The sequence below is a fragment of the Felis catus genome, chromosome A1 (genome assembly GCF_018350175.1).
Source record: "Felis catus isolate Fca126 chromosome A1, F.catus_Fca126_mat1.0, whole genome shotgun sequence".
NCBI lineage: Eukaryota > Metazoa > Chordata > Mammalia > Carnivora > Felidae > Felis > Felis catus.
This window is the reverse complement of record NC_058368.1, coordinates 163,259,409-163,281,835: the sequence shown is the minus strand read 5'-3', so window position 1 is coordinate 163,281,835 and position 22,427 is coordinate 163,259,409. Positions and strand designations below refer to the sequence as shown.

General features: G+C 35.4%; 1 protein-coding gene across 16 annotated transcripts in view; it reads right to left on the bottom strand.

Moving 5' to 3' along the window:
• Positions 1 to 22,427, bottom strand: part of PAM (peptidylglycine alpha-amidating monooxygenase) — a 286,468-nt gene that overhangs the window by 189,260 nt on the left and 74,781 nt on the right. The gene's annotated exons all lie outside the window — the stretch shown is intronic.

The window sequence follows — 22,427 nt, the reverse complement described above, 5'->3', positions numbered from 1 at the left end:
TAGTTTTATGTTTCACATTTAACTGTGATACATTTTAAGTTAGTTTTTATATAAGCTGTGAGGTTTAGGTTGAAATTATTTTTATTTTTTTTCCTTTGAATTTCTGTTTGGACCAACCATCACTTTTGAAGTATACCCTTAACTTAATAGAAACTTTGCAAGGAGGAAAAAAAAAAAAAACAAGAGTGATTACATTAAATGTACATATCCAAGGTAAGAAAGCACAGTTCTAGAAATATTAAAATGTTTTATCATATGCTGGATCACATGTGGCGGTGCCTCTGCTCATGGATCAGCAAGCCCTTAGGCTGTACTGATTTCTTTAAAGCATCAGGACTGAGGATAGAACACTGTACAACATATCACTGACCGAGCTGTTAAGACTTATCATTTGGCATTGTGCTGACTTGCTTCTTAGAACAATGTTAATGCCCCCCTCTTCCTCCTCTCTTAGAACAGCCCCTGATAGTGGAATGTTTCCAGATTCCGGAACTACCCAAATCCTAGTATCATTGTGCATATCCAGTGGAGAAATTATGTCTTACTCAAAGTCTGGCTCATAAAGTTATTCAAAACAGCCTATCCGTTAATTGCTCTCTTTTTCTCCAATCTTGAGAAAGAAAAACCGAGCTGGAGGTATCACAATTCCAGGTCTCAAGATATACTACAAAGCTGTAGTAATCAAACCAGTATGGTACTAGCACAGAAACAGACACATAGATCAATGGATAGAAAGCCCAGAAATAAGCCGACAATTATATGGTTAATTAATCTATGACAAAAGAGGCAAGAATATACACTAAGGAGAAGATAATCTCTTCAATAAATGGTGCCGGGAAAACTCGACAGCTACATGTACACCACGTACAAAAACAAACTCAAGATGGATTTAAGATCGAAGTGTCAGGCCTGAAACCATAAAAATTCTAGAAGATAACACAAGCTGTAATTTCTCAGACATCAAACATAACAGCATTTTTCTAGATATGTCTCCTAAGAACAAAGGAAAGAAAAGCAAAAATAAACTATTGGGTCTACATCAAAATAAAAACTTTTGCACGTCAAAGGAAACCATCAATACAACAAAAAGGCAACCTACTGAATGGGAGACAATATTTGCAAATGATAAGGGGTTAATATCAAAAATATGTGAAGATCTTACACAACTCAACACCAAAAAAACAAACAATCCAATTAAAAAATGGGCAGAGGCCCTGAACAGACATTTTTCAAAAGAAGACATACAGATGGTCAAAAGACACATGGAAAGATGCTCAACATCACTCATCATCGGGAAAATGAAAATCAAAACCACAATGGGATATCACCTTATACCTGTCAGAATGGCTAAACTCAAAAACACAAGAAATTACAAGTGTTGGTGAAGATGTGGAAAAAAGAAACCCATGTACAGTGTTGGTGGAAATGTAAATTGGTATAGTCACTGTGGAAAAAGTATGGGGGCTCCTCAAAAAAATTAAAAATAGAAATACCATATGATCCAATAATTTCACTACTAGGCATTTATCCAAAGAAAACAAAAACTGTTTTGAAAGGATATATGTACCCCTATGTTTATTGCAGCACTATTTACAATAGCCAAGATATGGAGGTAACATAAGAGTCCATCAATAAGTGAAATGATAATGAAGATGTGGGGTGTGTGTGTGTATGTCTGTGTGTTTGTAACAGTTCAGGAGTGAGCAGGTAGAGATGGTAGAAAAATCAAAGCTTGATTCTGGGTCCTAGAATGTATAAATAAACAGTGTGTTATCACTCCAAGTGCAGAGGACAACTGCCATAATAAATGTGAATCAAAAATATGTAATTTGGAAAAAGAGATAATATTAACCCAGCAATTATGCTAAGTACAATTTGTTAGTATGAGTTGCCTGGAAGAATTAGGCAATTTCACTCTAAATAACTGAATTTTAATGAAGCTTATTATATGTGTTATTTCTTGTTTCTATGCTAGTGTGTTTACTATTCATAATGACAAAGTCATCTTAAAAAAAATAAGTGCTCAATGACAGACTTATTCCTATACTGAAAGGGACAAGGTAAAAACAAGTAAAGGGTCACCTGAGTGGCTCAGTTGATTGAGCATCCAACTTTGGTTCCGGTCATGATCTTGGGGTTCATAAGTTCGAGCCCCATGTCAAGCTCTGTGCTGCCAACTCACAGCCTGCAGCCTGCTTCAGATTCTGTGTCTTCCTCTCTCTCTGCCCCTCCCCTGCTCGCACTGTTTCCCTCAAAAATAACTAACATTTAAAAAAAAATCAAGTGAAGAGTATGTCTCCTCTGTGGGGTGCCTGGGTGGCTCAGTCAGTTGAGCATCTGACTCTTGGCTTTAGCTTAGTTCATGATCTCATGGTTCATGGGATTGAGCCCTACACCTGGCTTTGCACTGACAGCATGGAGCCTGCTTGAGATTCTTTCTCTCTCTCTTTCTCTCTCTCTCTCAGAATAAATAAATAAACTTAAAAAAATAGTATGTCTCCTCTAATCTTCCAACAATTAAACCAGCATTATTATGAATTTAAACAGCCACCTGACCTGTAACAAGGACCACTAGCCTTACAATATCCCTTTCCCTTTCCACCTTCAGCACAAAAACCCTAATTTTTAGCTAGTCACATTGCTGCTCAATTATAGGATGACATGCCTCACCCTCAACAGCAGATAGGTAAAGCCAAAGTATTATTTGTACGTCCTGCTTTGCCACTTCATCTATCCTGCTGGCTAAAAAGGGCATGCTATGACTGGAGGTTTCACAGCTGGGCTGAATCATGAGGACAAGGACTATACCTAAAGATGCTAGAGCGGGAGGCTAGAATGAGCCTGGGTCCCTGATGAATATATGGAAAAGCCAGACCACCTTATCTCCAAAACACATATATCTCTTTCCTTTGTGAAAGAAAATAACTGCTACCTTATTGAAATATTTTCATTTGTTTTGCTGTATGTAGTCAAATCCACTCCCAAATTATATACCACTACTGCCCAGTAGGATTAAAGTCTGTGGGACCCAATGTAGTAAACCAGTTTTCTACAGAAATTTTTTTATCACTGTTATAAACATACACTATGTCCAGAGAGGGAGGCAAGCCCTAAGAGATTCCTAAACACAGAGAACAAATTGAGGGTTGATGGAGGGGAGGTAGGTGGGGAGATAGGCTAAATGGGTGATGGGCATTAAGAAGGGCACTTGTTTAGATGAGCACTGGGTATTATATGTAAGGGATGAATTACTAAATTCTACTTCTAAAACCAATACTATACTATATTTTAGCTAAATTGAATCTACTATGTCTAAGACAATACAGTTTAATTAAAGAATTTTTATGTCAAAGAGTTTCCAAAACAAAATAATCGTTTCCTCTAGACTTTGTTTTGCCCATGGCTTTTTTCCCATTAATATCAGCACTTTTGAATAGAAACAAAGAACATATTTATAAAACCCATAAGTAACAAATAAAGACAACCTAATTTTCCTCCCTTTTATGCATCATTTAAAAATAGTTTGGATTAATGTTGTTTCAAAGAAAAGACTTTACTATTTTTAATGTATCTTAATCTAACCATATGTAAATATGTTCATTTTAATTTACATTTATATATAATATTTGGATTTTCATTCTTCTTGTTTTACTGCTCTGGTTAGGACATCTACTACAACAGTAAATAGGAGCAGTGAGAGTAGACATGCCTCATTTCTAATATAAAGCGAACACTTCACATGTTTCAGCATCAAGCATGACATCTGCTGTGGGTCTTAGTAGACTCCCTTTATCCAGTTAGGAATAGTTACTTTCTATTTCCAGTTTGCTAAGAGTTTTTATTACAATGGGACACTGAATTTTATCAAATATTTTTGTGAAATCATTATTAATGTGCTTTTTTTAACCTTTAATCTACTCATGTGGGAAATTACCTTAATAAATTTTCTGAGGTCAAACCACTCTTTAACATTTTCGATAAAACACCTACGGTCATGATACATGTTTTAAATATGTGGCTGGGTTCAGTTTTTATTATTTCACTGAGGATTTTTTCATCTAATTTTACAAATAAGATTTACCTTTAATTTTCTCTTATCATATTCTCTTCTCTGGTTTTGACATCAAGATTATCCAAGCCTTATAAAATGACTTGCAAATAAAACATTCTTCTACACTGTATTTTGTTCAGTTTGTATATTCTCGAAATTGTTTATAGAAGTTGCCTGCAAAAATGTTTAGGCCTTTTGAGATTTTTTTGTAAATAAGTTTTTAACTAGTGAATGAATCCCTTTAATGGTTACAGACGTTTTCCAATTTTTATTTTTTCTTGAGTTAGTTCTGTTGAGATATTTTCCCAAGATGGTGTCCATTTGAAAATTTCATTGATAATTTCGATTTAGTAAAAAGAGCAATACTAAATTTTCTATATTGTGGAGACATTAATCCACTTGCAGAGTTAAGGGGATTAAATGAGCTTCATGGTCAGTGCCTAAGCAGTGTATTTTCCGGACAGTTCATTCCTCTTCCTTCATTTCCCACTCTGACGAACATTCTTGGAAAGAGTTTCCATTTTTCAAGTCCCTCTTAAATTGTGGTTTCTGAAAGCAAAAAATCCTAGGAAGTATCCTTGTACCCTGAGTGCTCATTCCAATAGTTCATCTTCACATCAGACTCTTTTTTCTGGTAGCTACTAGAATTCTAATGATCTTTCTATGCTATACAGCTTTACCATCTTTTCATTATGCAGTTTTTTTTTTTTTTTGGACTAACTATAGAAGTCCTCACTACTGCATTAAATTATATTTGTTTTGCTCAAACCCCTTTCAAATGATATTTGGGACCTTGATTTTCTTTTTTTTTTTTTTTTAATTTTTTTTTAACGTTTTTTATTTTTATTTTTGAGACAGAGAGAGACAGAGCATGAATGGGGGAGGGTCAGAGAGAGAGGGAGACACAGAATCTGAAACAGGCTCCAGGCTCTGAGCTGTCAGCACAGAGCCAGACGTGGGGCTCAAACCCATGGACCCTGAGATCATGACCTGAGCCGAAGTCTGACGCTTAACAGACCGAGCCACCCAGGCGCCCCTGGGACCTTGATTTTCTAATCAAATGAACTTGCTGTCCCTTCTAGCTTTTTAGCGTATGACACTGTGACCTACTTTAGGGGTAAAACTGAAACAAAAGGTTCCTCCCTTCATTGATTAGCATTTGGTAAAATTTTTCAGCCAAAGTTGGTTAAAATTTTTTGGTAAAATTTTTAATCTATCTTCCTGTTCTAGCACCCAACCCATATTTCCACTACACTTTCTGTGGATTTATATTTTTCCATTAATTTATATGAGATCTTTACTCTTTCATTCAGAACCTGTACTGTCTTCAAATGTTATCATGTAAGTTCACACAAAATACTCATATACTGACCTAAATAATTACCCTTTTCAACAAGGTCATGATATGTAGAATGGCTGCTTTTTAAACACTATTGCCAGAAACGAATTTTTTCATATTTTTGTGGATTTTCATTTTTTTTAAAGAAATGCTTTTTTTTTTAATTTTTTTTAATGTTTATTTATTTTTGAGACAGAGAGAGACAGAGCATGAATGAGGGAGGGGCAGAGAGAGAGAGGGAGACACAGAATCGGAAGCAGGCTCCAGGCTCTGAGCCATCAGCCCAGAGCCTGACGTGGGGCTCGAACTCACGAACCCGTGAGATCGTGACCTGAGCTGAAGTCGGATGCTCAACCGACTGAGCCACCCAGGAGCCCCAAAGAAATGCTTATTTATTTATTTTGAGGGGAGGGAGGGCAGAGAGAAAGGGAGAGAAACAATCCCAAGCAGGCTCCATGCTGCCAGTGCAAAGCCCAACGTGGGGCTCTATGTCGCCAATCATGAGACCATGACCTGAGCCAAAACCAAGAGTCGGAGATTTAACCAACTGAGCGCCACCCAGGCATCCCATATTATTGTGGTATTTAGTGCCAAACTTTCTCCTAAAAACTTTCCACCTTTAATCTTGATGTAATTTTATTTCTATCTCTGTGAATAGAGAGGTGCTATAGACTGAAAGTTTATGTCCCTCCTCAAAATTCATGTTGAAATCCTAACACCCAATGTGATGATATTAGCAAGTGGGGCCTTTGACAGATGATTAGGTAGCAGTGGTACATGATGAGGGCATGGTGTTCTTATAAGAGACATTGAGGAGCTTCTTTGTCCCTTCCACATGAGTATGCAATGTAAAGATGGCCACCTATGAAACAGGGAGCAGGTTTTCATCAGATATTAATCTGCTGACATCTTGATGTTGGACTTCCTGGCCTCCAGAACTTTGAGATATAGCTTTCTTTTGCTTATAAACCACCCAGTCTATGGTATTTTGTTATAGCAGCCTAAAAGGACTATGACAAGAAGATTTTTATCTATTTTCTTATCAGATCATATTCAGCATTTATTCCAAGATTCTCATTCCTCCCATCTATAAATTAGCGGAGAACTGAATTACCCTTAGAGTAACATGGATATCAATAGGGATATTAAATCTAGATTGAAAACATCTCTTTTTGGTAACTCCTTTTTGGAACCAAAAGCGATAATGAAAGTTTGTAGATGTTTTTGAGAGAGACAGAAATAAGGGTGTTATGGTCATGCTTAAAAAACGACTTAAAGATATTTATATTTGAGATTCACTTTCCTTTTAAAATTTTGGTTCTAATATTTGGTTTAGGATGCTACATCTAAGAGATTTAGTGCTGATGCCACCCATTTGTCTAGTTACAAATAAGGACGGCTGTGAGATCTGCAAAGAAGAAAAGTGAAGAGCCAGTAAGGTGTATTCCAATAATTTATTTTATACGGATTCATTTACTGAATAAATAATTTCTAAGTGCTTAAAATACACCATGGACAAATGGAAGATTTCAGCCCTCATGCATCTTACATCGTAGCAAGAAAATGGCCCATAAACACATAATAGTTTAATAACATTGTATGTTAGAAGGTGATGATCATCATGGGAAAAGGAGAGCAGAGGAAGAGAGAATGAGAATGTTAGGATAAGATAAGCAGTAAACTATGAGACTATAAAGGTGACAGGTGACCAAGACTCCCAGGAGGTCAGGAATGAGAACACTGGCTGTCTACAGAGGTCTCCAGGGAGATGAAAGGGCTGGAGCAAAGCAGCCACAAAAAGGCAAATGTGCTGGAATCAATTCAGGGGAGCAGCTCAGGCAGGTAATGGAGATTGGATCAGCAGAGCTTTATGGGTCACTGTAAGGACTATGGCCTGTCGTCAAATGGAAAGTCACTACAGAGGCCGAGAAGAAGGACATGATTGGATTTATATTTCAAATTAATCATTTTGGCTTCTTTATGGAGATTGTGGACTGAGGGGAAGAATGGAGGAGCAAGGGATAAAGCAAGGAAAGTATATTCTTCTTTTTATATTATAGTATTATAAATTTACAGTATTTTTAATGCTTTATTTATTTTTGAGAGAGAGAGCATGAGCGGGAGAGGGGCAGAGAGAGAGGGGGACTGAGGATCTGAAGCAGGCTCTGCGCTGACAGCAGCAAACCTAATGTGGGGCTCAAATTGAGCAACCTTGAGATCATGACCTAAGCAGAAGTCGGATGTTCAACCGACTGAGCTACCCAGGTGCCCCTATAAATTAAATTATAAATTTATTTCATTAATTTATGAAATCATTATACATTTATATTATTATAAATTATATTATTATTAGGTAGTATTTTTATATCTTATTATCTTTTTCTGTCTTATCCTGGTAGTTCAATCCAAAGTGGTAGCAGTTGAGGTAACAAGTGGTTGGATTCCAAGTATACTTTATAGGTAGAGAAAATGGGATATCCTAATGGACTGTGTATGAGATGTGGGAGACTTTAACTAGAAAAGCTCTCAAGCAGAAGAAGTAAAGGAGAAACAGGAAACAGATAGGGTTGCAAGACACCCTGGGACAGATCTAGGAAAGAATATTGATTAGTTCTTGCCCTTTACCCCAGCTAGTGATATTAAAACCTATGATCCTTTAACATGTTAAAGAATATACTCTAACAAGGCAATGGGACACTCCTTTCAGAGATGCCTCTGAAGCCAGACAAGTTGCTTCAAAATTGATATATAGTATAGTGAATCCCCTTGGTTTTCTTTTCAAAATATAAAGAGGAGGAGGCAAAACATACAGTAATAAAATACAGTGTAAACCTTGAAGACTGATATCATCCAAAGCTACTGGCTGAAGATATTTTGTGTAGTGATATTTTTTACAATAGCATCTATGTTTTATAGGTCAAAATAAAGAAGACCTGTTCTGTCTCACACCAAATTTAATGGCCTTCTGTGTCTGGGAATGCCAAAACATCTCTCTTTGTGAACTGTCACATCTCTGGCTGGTGGGAGCTTTGCCCCGGCAGCAATGAGTATTACAGAGATCCACTACAGAGCATCGAGGCAAACAGGAGGGCAAGGGAAAATGAAAATCATGAAATGGGAGAGGTGCAATATTAAGTCTGATAGAAGTGTTTCTATGTTCTTTAATTATAACAAATATCCCTATTTAGAGGTGTTGGGTTTTTTCTCTTTTTAGAAAAAATATATGTAGACCTATGTATGGTTAATTTCCTTTTCCTTTTTTTTTTTTCTGTTCCAGTAATCTGATCACAGATTGTTATACTTTGCCAACAGCTATCTTTGGGAAAATATTAAAAAACAAAGACAAAAACTGCAGAAATCAGCACCCATCTGCTCCTTCAACACCAGCACCATTTCAGTGATATTTATAATTCCTTTTATAATAATAAAGTATCTGCTCAGTGATTAATAATCCAAAATACAATAAAACAAAACCAAACAAATGGCCCTAATGTAAGAAAGTAGCATAAGAAGAGAGGCTGGGTGGCTCAGTCGGTTAATTGTCTGACTCTTGATTTCCGCTCAGATCATGATCTCGCGGTTCCTGAAAGTGAGCCCCACGGTGAGCCCCGTGTGGGGCTCTGCAGTGACCGCATGGAGCGTGCTTGGGATTCTCTCTCCCCGCCTCTCTCTACCCTGCTCAAGCTCTTCCTCTGTTTCTCTCTCAAAATAAACAAACTTAAAAAAAAAAAAAAAAGAAGTAGCATAAGAAATAAGTTTGGACATAATGCTGTACCTATCAAAATGAAGAAAAGCAACATGTTTTGTGGACAGAACACTGAGGTGTATATTTAAAGATCTAGTGTCTAGTAAAAAATGACAGTACATGTTTTTTTCCTTCTGAAAAACTTGATTACACTCACTGAAGTCATTTGTCTGATGTCTTTTTTAAATTGTTTGTTTATTTTTGAGAAAGAAAAAGACAGAATGCAAGCACGGGAGAGGCAGAGAGGGAGGGAAACACAGAATCCAAAGCAGGAGGCTCCAGGCTCTGAGCTGTCAGCAGAGAGCCTGATGCAGGGCTCCAACTCACAAACGGTGAGATCATGACCTGAGCTGAAGTTGGAGGCTTAACTGACTAAGCCACCGGGTGCCCACATTTGTCTGATGTCTTAATTGAAAATTGCCTCCCAGTAGTCACCTTCTACCCTACTATTTCAGCTGATTGTAGTACTACTGGATCTCTTCTATCATCCTGAAAGATGGATTTAATCGATGTCAACCCAAGAATCTCTTCTCAGTCCCATCTGCCCAAATCTCTACAACATTTCGTCTTAAGCCTCTGCATTTTAAAGACAGATAGAAGGATGCTTCCCCACAGCTCTTTCAACAAACACATCACCTGGCACAATTACCTAAATGACACACTTTTATTTTCAGCCACTAAATGCATTTCAGAATCACCAGGAATAGAAATACTTCTGGTCTAGGCAGGGTCTCTGTTGAGTTTAACTCTTTCCAGTAATAAAGCCCTGAAACTTTGGGAGGTAAGGGGAACACAGTGATTCTACATGTAATCCTTGAACATAAACTTTGACAACTGGAACTGGTTTTGATAGAAAGTAAAAGCAATTTCATGTAGAGAGAAAGAGTAATGTTCTAGGGCAAGAGTAATGTTCTATTTCTTGAACTGGGTGTTGGTCCCATAGGAATATATGGCTATTCTTTAAACTGTCTAAGCTTTATGCATTCATCTGTATGATATATATCACAATAAAAAAGTGATGAAATTTTCTTTAAAGATGTTTAGGAATTCAAATACTTCAATGTACTACTTCTGAGATTCAGGGAGTTGGAGGTGATATTTCAAAGATTATTCCAGACCTCTGATTCTATATTTATTACTTAATAGTCAATCCATCACTGTCAACTCTCTATATTAAAGAATATTTAAAGGTGAAAAACCAGAATCTCTTCCATCTTAATCGAGATTTTTAATCAAGAATTAAGAACATGCATGACATATGTGTTATCCTGATGGATTAGAATATGAAGCAGAGGCCCTCTCCTCACTATTTTCTTCTTATTTTTATTTCCTGATCATGGACAGAAACTCATTATGAGACAGCTATTCCCTTTGAACTCACAATAAATTAAAAAGAAAACAAAGCAAACATACACCTTGAGAGTAAAATTACAATGATGCCACATTTCTCTTTTAAATAATAAAAATTACCCTTCAACTAAAACTTGAGTTTAAATAAGTTTCTCTGACACGTAGAAGAAAACAAAAGTTAAGAAATTAAGTTGTATTCACATTTTTTCTTCCCCTCTCTCCATTATATTTAGCTGAATTTGTCATTTTACTATCTACTAACTGACATCTTGGAAGGAACAATATAAAACTTTAAATGTAGATATTTTTACAAAAAATAAACATAAGTATTTATATTATTAATATTCTTCTTCTTTTGGGGGCAAGTAATTCATGTCCAAAGAACTTAATGACCACTCTTTAAAACTGGTATGACTAAAGATAGTAAAAACGTATGTAGACTTTAAAAGGCTGTACAAAATACAAAAATGCCTTGATGTTTAAAGTCAATGACTGCTGATCTATAAATCGATACTTATTTACTTTTTTTTTTAACTAATGGAAATAATGGCAGTTTTAAAACCTTAAGAATGATGTCAATATAATCAATTTTTCTCTATCTTAGTAGTGAACAAATAAAAACACGTAACTAAATATTCACAATGTAATGTTCTTTTTAAATGTTGCTTTAAAATGTTTAGAAGTTTTTCTATGAAAACTTACAAAATATCGATACTGATTCCGGTAAATGCATGATGACATCCCTCACATAAAATATTTCTTTAGGGCCGTGGCATTTTTTTCAGTGTTACATTATAATTTAAGGTGAGCCACATAATGGATTGCATTATAATGAATCATACAACTCTTCAAATGACTTATCTAATTTCACTTTGCAGTGCATATATAAAACCACATATATAATTATGTTGTTTTTCTACATGCCTCTTAGGTTTCTTCTGATTAATTCTAAATGTGGTTCAGAATCCTGCTGTCTTTGGCTATGAAAAATATAAATACTCAAACAGAGGAAACTAGTTATTAATGTACCTTTTACATTTTATTTAATTGACAAGAGTGCATTTAGTTTCTGAAATTAATCCCATAATATATTACATTTTGTGCTTTCACTTAACAATTTACATCTTGGAAAAAAGTATATTTGTGGCTTGGAATTATTGTAAGAGTAAGTACTATAAATATAACCCATTTATTAATATGGTTACAAAATACAACATAAGTTATTGAAACTTATTTGCTTCAGCCACTGTTTAACCTCTGGGGGGAAAAACAAACAAAGATAAACAGAAACCATGCTTACCTGGCTTTTACAGGGGCAGCTGGGGTGGCATAGTAACGGGATGGAAGAGAAACGTTATAAGGCAACGTGAGAGGGTCTATAACAGAAGCAAATACAACATGTGTGGTACTAAGAGAATGAAGCTAGGTGGTGGTGGAAGGATCAGGAATGTCTTGTAAAATACTCGATCGTTATGCTTAATAGGAAGTAAGAAAAGCAAAAGCACATTAGGGAATGACGTTTTTCTGTCACTGGCAGATCTCTAAGTGGGGGAAGAGACACACCGTGGCACTGGCTTCAACTCCGGGTACATGAAAGTTGTCAGTGCAGTCAGGCTATTAGGAATCAGGCTGAGAATAAACAGAAAAAGGCTCAAGAAGGAAGTAACAGCTCCATCTTTCCACACGAAGTGAGCAGACTGTGCCTCCCCCCACCTCCCCAGCACAAAGGTGCCCTGCTCTCTCTCACTACTCTCTGGGCCTAATCATAGTGAATACTTTCCCTTGTTTGTGTGATGGTTCACCTGCCTCACAAGACGGGAAGCTTCAAGAGAGCAAGGAGCTGTATTGAATAATGCCTGGCATATAGGAGGCACTCGATAATATTGTTGAACAGAAGAATTAAATCAACAAGAAAAGAAGCAGAAGGAGGGAAGAAGAAGGACTTAAAGAGTGGGCCACATAGGAAAAAACAGGATTAGAGAAAAAGAAACCACTATCTCAGATGCTACCCGCGGCACCAATCCCTAGGCTAATCCAGAAACCATTACCCAGAAAAAAGCTCAAAAAGAACATTTTGAAAGGGCTCTGCCTTTCAAGTATTCTACATATTGCAAAAGCTTGTCAGATTGAAAGCCAGAACATCAACTGCATTTTATACATATTGCTATTTCAACTAAAAAGTGGGGGAAAAAACATCTTTAATGGGGAATATAATTGAGAGGTTATTCAAATAAGTGGCTTTTCAACATAAAATATTAATCTTTTCAATAATCATATTTGTAAGAAAAAAATGGAGTACTATTGTGTGGACCATAAGTTCAAATTCTGATCCTGAGCACTTAAATTTTTTCACAGTCATCACTATATTAATCTGCCTTTTTTGCATTTTACTGCTGTTATGTTCAAAAATTCAATCTCCCAGACAAATGGCAATTCAGGAACACAATTCAAGTGATATATTATTCCCTTTGACTACAAAGGTGTATTTTCCCATTCAGATTTTGTTCATTCAAATGTTGCAAGAGGTGTTACATCATACAAAATACACACTCTGCTTTCTCAACTACTATAACATAGAGCAATTTCTGCAATACCCTCACTCTTTCTCTGAAACACTGAAAATATATCTTAAATTTAAATTAAATCAGAGAAGTTATTTTTGTTATTTCCTTTGACATTAACTTGACTATTTTAATTGTATTCAATGTATCTTGTAGGTTAAAAGTAAAATGTCATGAGCCTTGTTATTTAAATTCCATATATGAAAATCATCTGTCTGAAATATTTTGACATACACAAGGCGACACTGTACCTAGCATTACTGTTCAGCAAAAATTAAATATCTTTCGGTATTATAACCCCCCCCCCCATTTGGGTGGAAGTTTCTTCCAGTTTTAGAACACTTTTATCTACTTCATCTTTAGCCATGTGAATCCTGCAAACAGAAATGATGAACTTAAAAGGAGAAAATTAATGCATATTCTTGTTTATAAAGAATCTCCTCTGAAGAATTTACAGACTCAATTCCAGTAACAAAGCTGTTTTTTCAGCTTGACAACCCAGCCACCACCAATGATAAATATACTCTTTAATGAGTCAGCAGCTGAGTAAATTTCTTTAAGTGTACCCAAATCCCATCTTCCATGAATAGATGGTTATTGGTTATTGCTTAGCTTATACATATTCACAGAAGCCAACGTGCACGCTCCTGAAAAAAGAAGGAACCAGCTGCATGACTCTAGCCATGTCCTATAAACCTCAGGACTATCATTCTTTAAATAGGCTACAGTGTGGGCTAGATGTGGCAATATATATAAGAATGCTCTGGAAAACTATATAATGCCATACACACACAAGATTCATATTATCACAGTAATGACTAAAACAATGTGAAGGATGTCACTTTCATTGATTTGTTTCCCTTTCATGTAAGATTTGTGCCACAAGGGGAAACAATGCAGAGACTAAAAACTAAATAGAAATGGTCCCTTTGCACTGGTCTCTGTATACAATACACGCAGCAATGAATGCACAGTAAGTAGTTAGATACCATCTTCTCATACCCAGGTTATTGTAATTGCCTCCTAACTCATCTCCCCGCTTTTGCCCTTGCCACCTTATAATCTGTTCTCAATGCACAGCAATCATAGTAAGCCTTTGGTAAGGCAGCTCATGTCTCGCTGCTTAACACCCCTCTCATTTGAGTCAGAGTAAAAGCAAGAGTCATCATCCTGGCATGCGAGGCCCTACAAAACCAACCTCTCCCACTGCCCACCCCTCTTCATGGGTCTTTCCTCCCTCCTTCCTCTCCCCTGCTCCTTATCCTACAGGCACACTGGCCTTCTTGCTGTACTTCACACAGCCATGTTCCCACTTCAGAGTCTTTGCACTTGCTGTTTCATCTGCCAAGAATATTCTCACCCCACATAGGTAGGTATCCATTTGGTTTCCTCTCTTGCTCACTTCAGGTCTTTGAAAAATTATCACCTTTACAGTGAGGTCTTCATTGACCTTGACATTTAGAATTGCAACATTTCCCATGCTCCTAGGATCACCCACCACCCTGTACTGCTCCAAAGTGTTTAGTTTAATTACAATATTACCTATTTTACTTATTACTTTGTTTAATTTCTGACTGTAAGCCCCATGAGAGTAGGGATTTTTGAAAGCTTTATTCACTATTATACCCCCAATACCTAGCATAGTGCCTCACACATAGCAAGATATCAGCAAATATTTGTTAACAGATATGCAACTTTCAACTAGTACAATATTATAACAAACTCTTTCGTACTCAGTTCAAGGTAAATGTTCCAAAAAGAATGGGTGCTCTCTTTGGCAGCACATATACGAAAACTGAAACGATATAGAAATTACCATGGCCATTGCATGAGGGGGAAGGAGCCATTGCAAAAGAAGGGGAAAAGATTATACAAAGATGAGGAACAAAAGTGAAATTTAAAAAAAATATTCCAAAACAAAATAAACTAATTGGTATTAAACTCAGGAGAGCTCCAACATATTCATAAAACCTTTACTTAGTCAACGTAGAATTAAAGAACACATTTCAAATCCATCTTTGACTGGAATTTTTTAAAAAGGGAACCATTTAGTGCTAGACACATTCAATAATTAATTATATATGCCTTTGCTTCTCCTTTGTATATGAAATAAACACTGCTACTCAAACAAGTAGGAGAACTCTGCATTTTGCTGCCACAAACACATAAAGATAAAATTTGTATTTCAGCCATTACTCTATAACAGCTTCATGGACAATCGCAAATTCAATGTAGGATGTGTTCTCAGAAAATGTGAGCCCTTAGGGATAGGTGTGGGGAACGCAGCATCCTTCACCCTGTGAATAATACTAAGCTCCACTCATTGGAATGTGAAAAAACCAAGTTGCCTTTCAAGTATAGATGGTAAATGAATTAAATATTTTTAAAAGATATGCTAATTTATTCTATGAAACCAAACCTTGCAAACAAGATCTGACAAAATTATGATTTTTACAGATTTTTACAGGACTACCCTTATTGAGTCCCAGTATCAAACATCCTTTTATGCCACTTATCTCAATGGCCACACCAAAGAGAAAAGTGGAGTTGTCATTGATATGGTGTTTGATCTGCACAATGTGTTCTTTCCCTTCCCCAACATCCTGTAGCACTGATGACCTTTATATAAAAAGCTTTGTATTTTAACTCTTTCTTGTATGTCCGTACTGTTTCTGCATGACGGATGCTTGAGGGCAGAAATCCTCAATTAATAAAGACTCAGTTTGATGAGGATGAATCCACTTATAACATCATCAAAGAAAAGCAAAGAATGTTTATAAATAATGGGAAGCACAGCTGTAAGCATTAACATGGCCTCTACATTTCCTCAACCAATAGAAGTAAACAGGAAAGATTCCTGGCAAAGATATGATCCCCACAAAACATGCCTGAGGGGCCTCAGCTTCTCATTTATTCACTTTCTAATAATATAGTTGATGAAACATTATCATCTTCATCTTACAAGTGAGGAAACAGTGGTCTGAATGAACTTACAAACTTTAACTTGTTCAAAATGACAAAATATCTAAAAAAAATAAAAAAGACTTAACCCCTAGGAGTGTCTGACTCAAAGCTTGTGCCCCTTGTTACTTAGCTGTTTCACCTCCCGTTGCTCTAGAGGTGGTTATGTACCCAATTGTCTGGTATTACACTTTCATGTGAATGAGTTCTCTGTGACTTATCCTTCTAACCAGTTATTGAAAAGTTGGTATATCTAATTACAGAATAAAGAGCAATATGTAAGAATAAAAGAAAAGGAGGACAATATTTGGGAGAAAGGGGACATACATGGAAGCTCCTGAAGCTATACCAGACTAGCTTGGCCTTGCCCTAGCTATGTTCATGGGTCAATGTCAGGCCTGACTTAAAATGGTGTTGGCTCCAATAATATTTTAGTATTCTTGTTAAGAGGAATTACTGTGTGTCCCCAAATAATCAATACACTACTAGGTAAAGTAGGACTCAATTATCAAAACAGAGAAAAGTTTGGAAATTTGCAATCATGGTTAGATTCAGACATTTATTAATTTTTCAGGTTATAAAGAACTACTAGACAAAAGACTTAAAGGGAACAGCTCTGAGACCATCTTTAAAGCCTGGGTTTTAAGGGAATGTAGAACTTTAGTACTACTGGTTACAAAGGCAGTTAGATGAAAACATAGAGCATGTCACAGGAAAGTTCAATGACTGGAGGAAGCTGTAGTGTGTGCAGAAGAGCGAGAGGAAGAAAGACAAATTAGTTCCTATAAAAAATGACGATATTGTAACAAAATGCCATGAATTTCACTTAGCATCTTAACATGTTTTAAGAATTGTACCATATTAGCATAGAAGTAAATTTTTTCCAGTTAAAGCAAATACTATATGAGGAAAGAGTTATCATATTGTTAGATATTTACTGTGTGCTAACAATGCTACCCAGGAAATACACAAACTTCACCCACCGGGCTTAAAAACCGTATGGAATATACTCATATTATACATAGCATCACAATTACTTTCAGCTATTGATAATATATTCCTACTCCACACATATGCATGTTTTGGCAATTGCCAAAAAATAGTTCAAGCTAATTCCCTAAAGACTTAATCCATGTTGAAATGGGTCCTTAAAAAAGCTGATAGCATACTTTGTACAACAGAGCACAGTAACAAAGGGTCACACTTAAAAGATATGCATATGAAGCTACATTCCTCTTTCACACATCTTGTCTGCATTTTCAAAATTGAATAATAAGCATGATATTTTTAACAAGATAATTTTCATTTCCTTTGCATATAATAAAAATGTCAGAATCTTAACTTTTTATGCCTACATAATGGATTACAAGGTTATAAAAATGTATTCAATATAAAGATTTCCAAGAGTTTTATAATAAAATGGCCAGGAGAAATGAAAATGAGATTAGAAACCGAAAGAACTAGGTTCTAGTCCAAGGTCCGCCACAAACTAGCTGTGTGACCTTGACCGGCAAGTCTATGACCTTCAAGCAGCCAAAATCCCAACTGAGCAGAGCTGACACAGAAGTTGAAACTTATGGTCCCTAGGCTAGTACCTTAACCACACTGAAGTTCATATTCTGATCTATAAATTGACATACTTGACTTCTGACTTACCCTGCGACCCTGACACTCATAACCACAGTGAGCAGAAGTTTAACAACCGATTAGCATTATTCCTATAAAATCTGTGAGCCTCCTTTAGGTCCTCCATTTTTTTCAAAGCAAAAATGCCTAATTTGCTGTGTATAGGATTTTTAATTAATAGGAGATGAGCGTATCCCAGCTAGACATCAGCCATGGTTACAGGCAAATATTTACCTAGTATATTGAAAGAGCTCTATATATGTTGTTTGACCAGTGGACTACTGACATGATGCACGACCAGGGCCCAGAAAAAAGAGACTAAGTAAATTCTCTCTAGATTCTGAGATTTCCAAAGGTAATATACACACAGATAATCTGCATACATTTGGATAAAATATAAGATATATTCAGAATTATTCCTAACAGGTACTCTTTTCTAAAGACAAAAACCTCTTACTTGCTAATTTTTGGCTTTTTTATTTAAAGACTACATATTAAAAATCCAAAAGGAATTGTTTGTTTACATGAATATATATCAAATATTCTTACAATTTAGCAACTTTTATTGATAATTATAACCATTAAAAGCTTAGTCTTTAAAAAAAATGGAGTACATATAAATTAGCCTAAATTGGAGTACCCAGAAAATGTTTATACATATAACTTTCAGCCAAAATTCACAGTATGCAAACTCTATCACAAGAGTCACATCTTTATATTAGTAATAGCTTACATTCCTGATAACTTAGCAGGTGCTAATAAGCTCTTTGAATTATTATATCTTTAAATCTTCAAAATAACCCTATGAGGTAGGAACTTCTTATCTGCAAATGCAGTTGATTAAGTCACATATACTTTCAGCCTATGCTGAGAGCTAAAGGATACTACCTTAGAGATTACATAGGTTCATTCTTCCTCTCCTTCTCTTTTCAATTAATAAAAAGGAAGCAAAGAAATAATAATATGATAAATATCAAGGCCACAGATGCACTCAGCATATAAGCATGGAACTGTCCAAACCCAAACCCCAAACCACACCCAACCATCTGCATTTCCATTCTATCTACCATGAACTAGGAAACTAAACTTATTGAACTGGGAGACACTTTCTATATGCCACACACTGTTATATACAATTCAATCTCATGTAACCTTCACCACTGCCCTAGATGTATATGACTAGCCCCATCTTACAGATGAAAAAACTGAATAACTTACAGTAGGTAGTCAAAGAGTGGTAAATCAGGCCTCTGATGCCAAAGTCAGTATTCCCTAGGTGTACCCCAGCATTTCTACAGCACAGACACAACTGATATTCAGAATTATGATCAGAAGCCATCAAGACATGGTATAGTCAACATAGTACATAAAGAAGAAAGGGAAATAGAACATCTTAGAAGAAATTGAGTGTAGTTTCAAAAGAAAAATTACAACAAATGTCGAGTAAAATTTTACTATAGAATAATATTTGCTTTTTTATCTAAATTAATGTGGTAACAAGAGTGGTGTTTATATTAAATTCACAGTAACCTTCAAAAGATATTATAATTTATATTTTATAGACCATTGGAATCCTAGCTCTAAAAAAAAAGTATGCTTCATGAAAACGGACTTGGAATAGATCAATTTATAGGCATTTTTCTAAAAGTAATAATATTTGTTTACAATGCTCAGTCATTATTCATGTTAGGATATAATTAAAAATAAAAGGGAATAAAAATATTAGAATATGATCAGGAATGTGTTATAAAAGAAGTTTACCAAGATTTTATCTTGTTTTATTTTCCAAGGATCATAATGTCTCAAAATACTTATATTGTCCTTCCAGGGAGGTAAGGTATGGCTTGTTCAAAGAAGACAGTAAAGAGAAGAACTGAACAGTTCTTGACTTTTATTCCTTTTATATTTAAACTAACTGGATCTGAAGGTTTTTAATTATCAAGCAATATGCTTAAACTGAAAATGTTTCTTAACACACTTTTCTTCTGAAGTAGTACAAATTAAGGACATTAAAAGGAAATTTTTTCATGAATGGTTGAGTGGCTTATAAAAGCAACTGTGTATCACTGTATTCTAAATTCACCTTACTCTTCACATCCCTTCAATGATACTACCACTGAAGAACAAAGATGAGGCGCAACGAATTATAACTTTCTCAAGACAGAGTGCTTTCTGTTAAAGCCTTCGTATTTCCTAATCCAGTAGACAGAAAGAGGTCTGAGGTCTGCGTTTTCCATTCCAAGAGTGTCAATTACATTGTAAAACCTGTTAAAGAGCATAGGATTACTAGCTAGAACATTTAGAAACAAATTTGTATCTTTAAAGATTGCAGTCCCAGCAGAGTGTTAATCCCATTACCTAAGGAAAGGTTTGAGGTTGACTCTCTAAATGGATTGTAAAAGGTAGGCAGTTGCTTGTGTGTCTCAAATATGTTCTCTACAGGAGGGCACCAGCAGCTCAGAGTGGCTTCAAATGTCTTCTCATTGCAATTTTTTTTTAACTTTACCCTCTCTCTATAGAGTCATACAAGCTTCTCTTATGCCAAACACACCAACAAAAAGATTTAAATTGTAATTAATTATGGCACAGTATAAACAATCAAAGAATTCTGGACATCCATTCCTCCTCAAGTCCCTTGTATCAGAAAGCTGAAACATTACATACAGAGGGCATTATCGGTTTAGGAAGAAAGCTCCTCATTCTACATACTGCCTTAGCTTAAGTTATTCTAATTTACAAGAAAGCATGGGGAGTAACAAGTCTTCAAGTAAAAAAAAAAAAAAAAAAAAAAAAAAGATCTATTAGAATAGGCTTTCAATAACTTCAAACAAAATAAAATTTTGTTACATTATTTTAGATCTCCAGATGACAAGAGATGTGTAGACATTTAGTAAAAATAGTAAGTTACAACAGCAACTAACATTTTTGAAGCTCTTACTTTGTAACAGTTTGCAAATACTGGATTCTTATCTTTATTTTAAATTGTGAAAAACATGACTCCATTGGGTTAAATAATTTATCCAAAATTACAATGCCAGAAAGTGGTAAAGTCAGAATTCAAGCCCAGCTTTTACAATGCATATTATAGTACTTATTTACATATCATAGTACTTTAACTCTAGAAAGTAGGATTAGTCTCCTATTTACTCATTAACTGTGGTGAAATTGAGACTCAAAGAGGTTCCATGACTTGGGCAAGTCCACACAGTGTGTACTCTTGGAGCTTGAATTTTAGGCTACATTAAATGGTCTCCTGGCGCCACAGAAGATGGTCTTTCCGGCATATCATGCTGCTGTTAAAATCTGACATTAGATATTTGATCTCAGGCAAACAGTAAATGGCCAGGTTACTATTAAACATGTCATTGATTCTCTTCTGATTCTGTTTTCTTCAACTATTAAGAATATATTTGATTTACAGAATATATAATTTCCTACCCAAGACTTAGATCTAAATTTTGCAACGTTGAATAAAAGATAATAGTATTATAGAATCTAAAATCATTTTTCTCTAGAGAGATCCATTATCCAAGGTTTCTTCTCAGGAGTGCGATAAGGAAATATTTGATGTTTAAAATATAATTATTAGCCATTTAATTCGTATGTTTGAGTATGACTTAGATTTTTCTATTTTCTGTTAACTTACACAAGAGGCTGACTATGTTACAACTCAGAGCCTGAGGGCTCCCAAAGATCATCATTGCTCAAGTAGAAAAGGCAGTGTCTCCTCCACTGTTGAGTTTCTTGGACCTTAGGAAGTCCAAAGAGATCTTTCATTAACTAATGGGTAATTTCCTATTCCTGACCATTTCAGCATCTGACAGGGTCTCTGAAGTCTAACTTGCCATCTAGACATAGGTCAGCAACAATATGGTAACTACAAGGATTAGAACATAAAGTGTTTGTTTACAAAAGCCCATATTGTATAAAGTTTACATTTCTTAATAAAAGAATTAAATTTTTAAGTAATTTATTTCTCATAATTTTTAAGTAATTTATTTCTACTCCCATAAAACTAATTAGGAAACAGTGTCACTTGTATTTAACAGTTTTGAAGCTTCCTTTGCCTCACCCAAAGGAAACAAAACATTTAGCATGTATTAAGCAGGAAGCACAACTTCACAAATAGAATGGTTACAGCAAAAGAGTAAACTTAATAACAGAAAAGTAAGCAGATGCCACCTATCACAGTTATATATGGTACCAATTAATTACACTCAGCTTTTTAATATTTTAAGTGCTGGGAAAATATTTAAAGTCAAAACTTGGAGGATTCTATATTTGGTGTGAAGGAGTTTAAATACACAGTGACCATTCATCCTAGTGACTATAACAAATGACAACTTCCATTTGTACAGAGAATGGATAAGATAAAGCACCATAGCTATCAAGTTTTGGCTGGATTCATTATAAAATTCTATTCTCAATAGGTTTATTAAAATGTTCTAAGAATAAATACCACATATTTGGAAATGTTTGCAGAACCCTTCTCCCATGGAATATCTATTTGGTTTCACAAGCTATGCTCATGAACACTTGTCTCTTATTTTCCTAAATATTTATGAATAACACAGTCTTTAACTCAATAGCGTTTTTCTTGGCATAGTTCTTCTTCCAGATGCAGCATCAAGTATGGTCTGGAATTAAGGATCAAGTAACATCTTTAATGCTGCTTTCCTAAACCATCTGCTAGTTTTGGGAGGTTTTAATAAACCAAATGTCATCTTAAATGTTTCCATTTCCAATGCTCCTAACCACAATAAAAGTGTTAGGTTAAATTAGTGCTTAATAAAC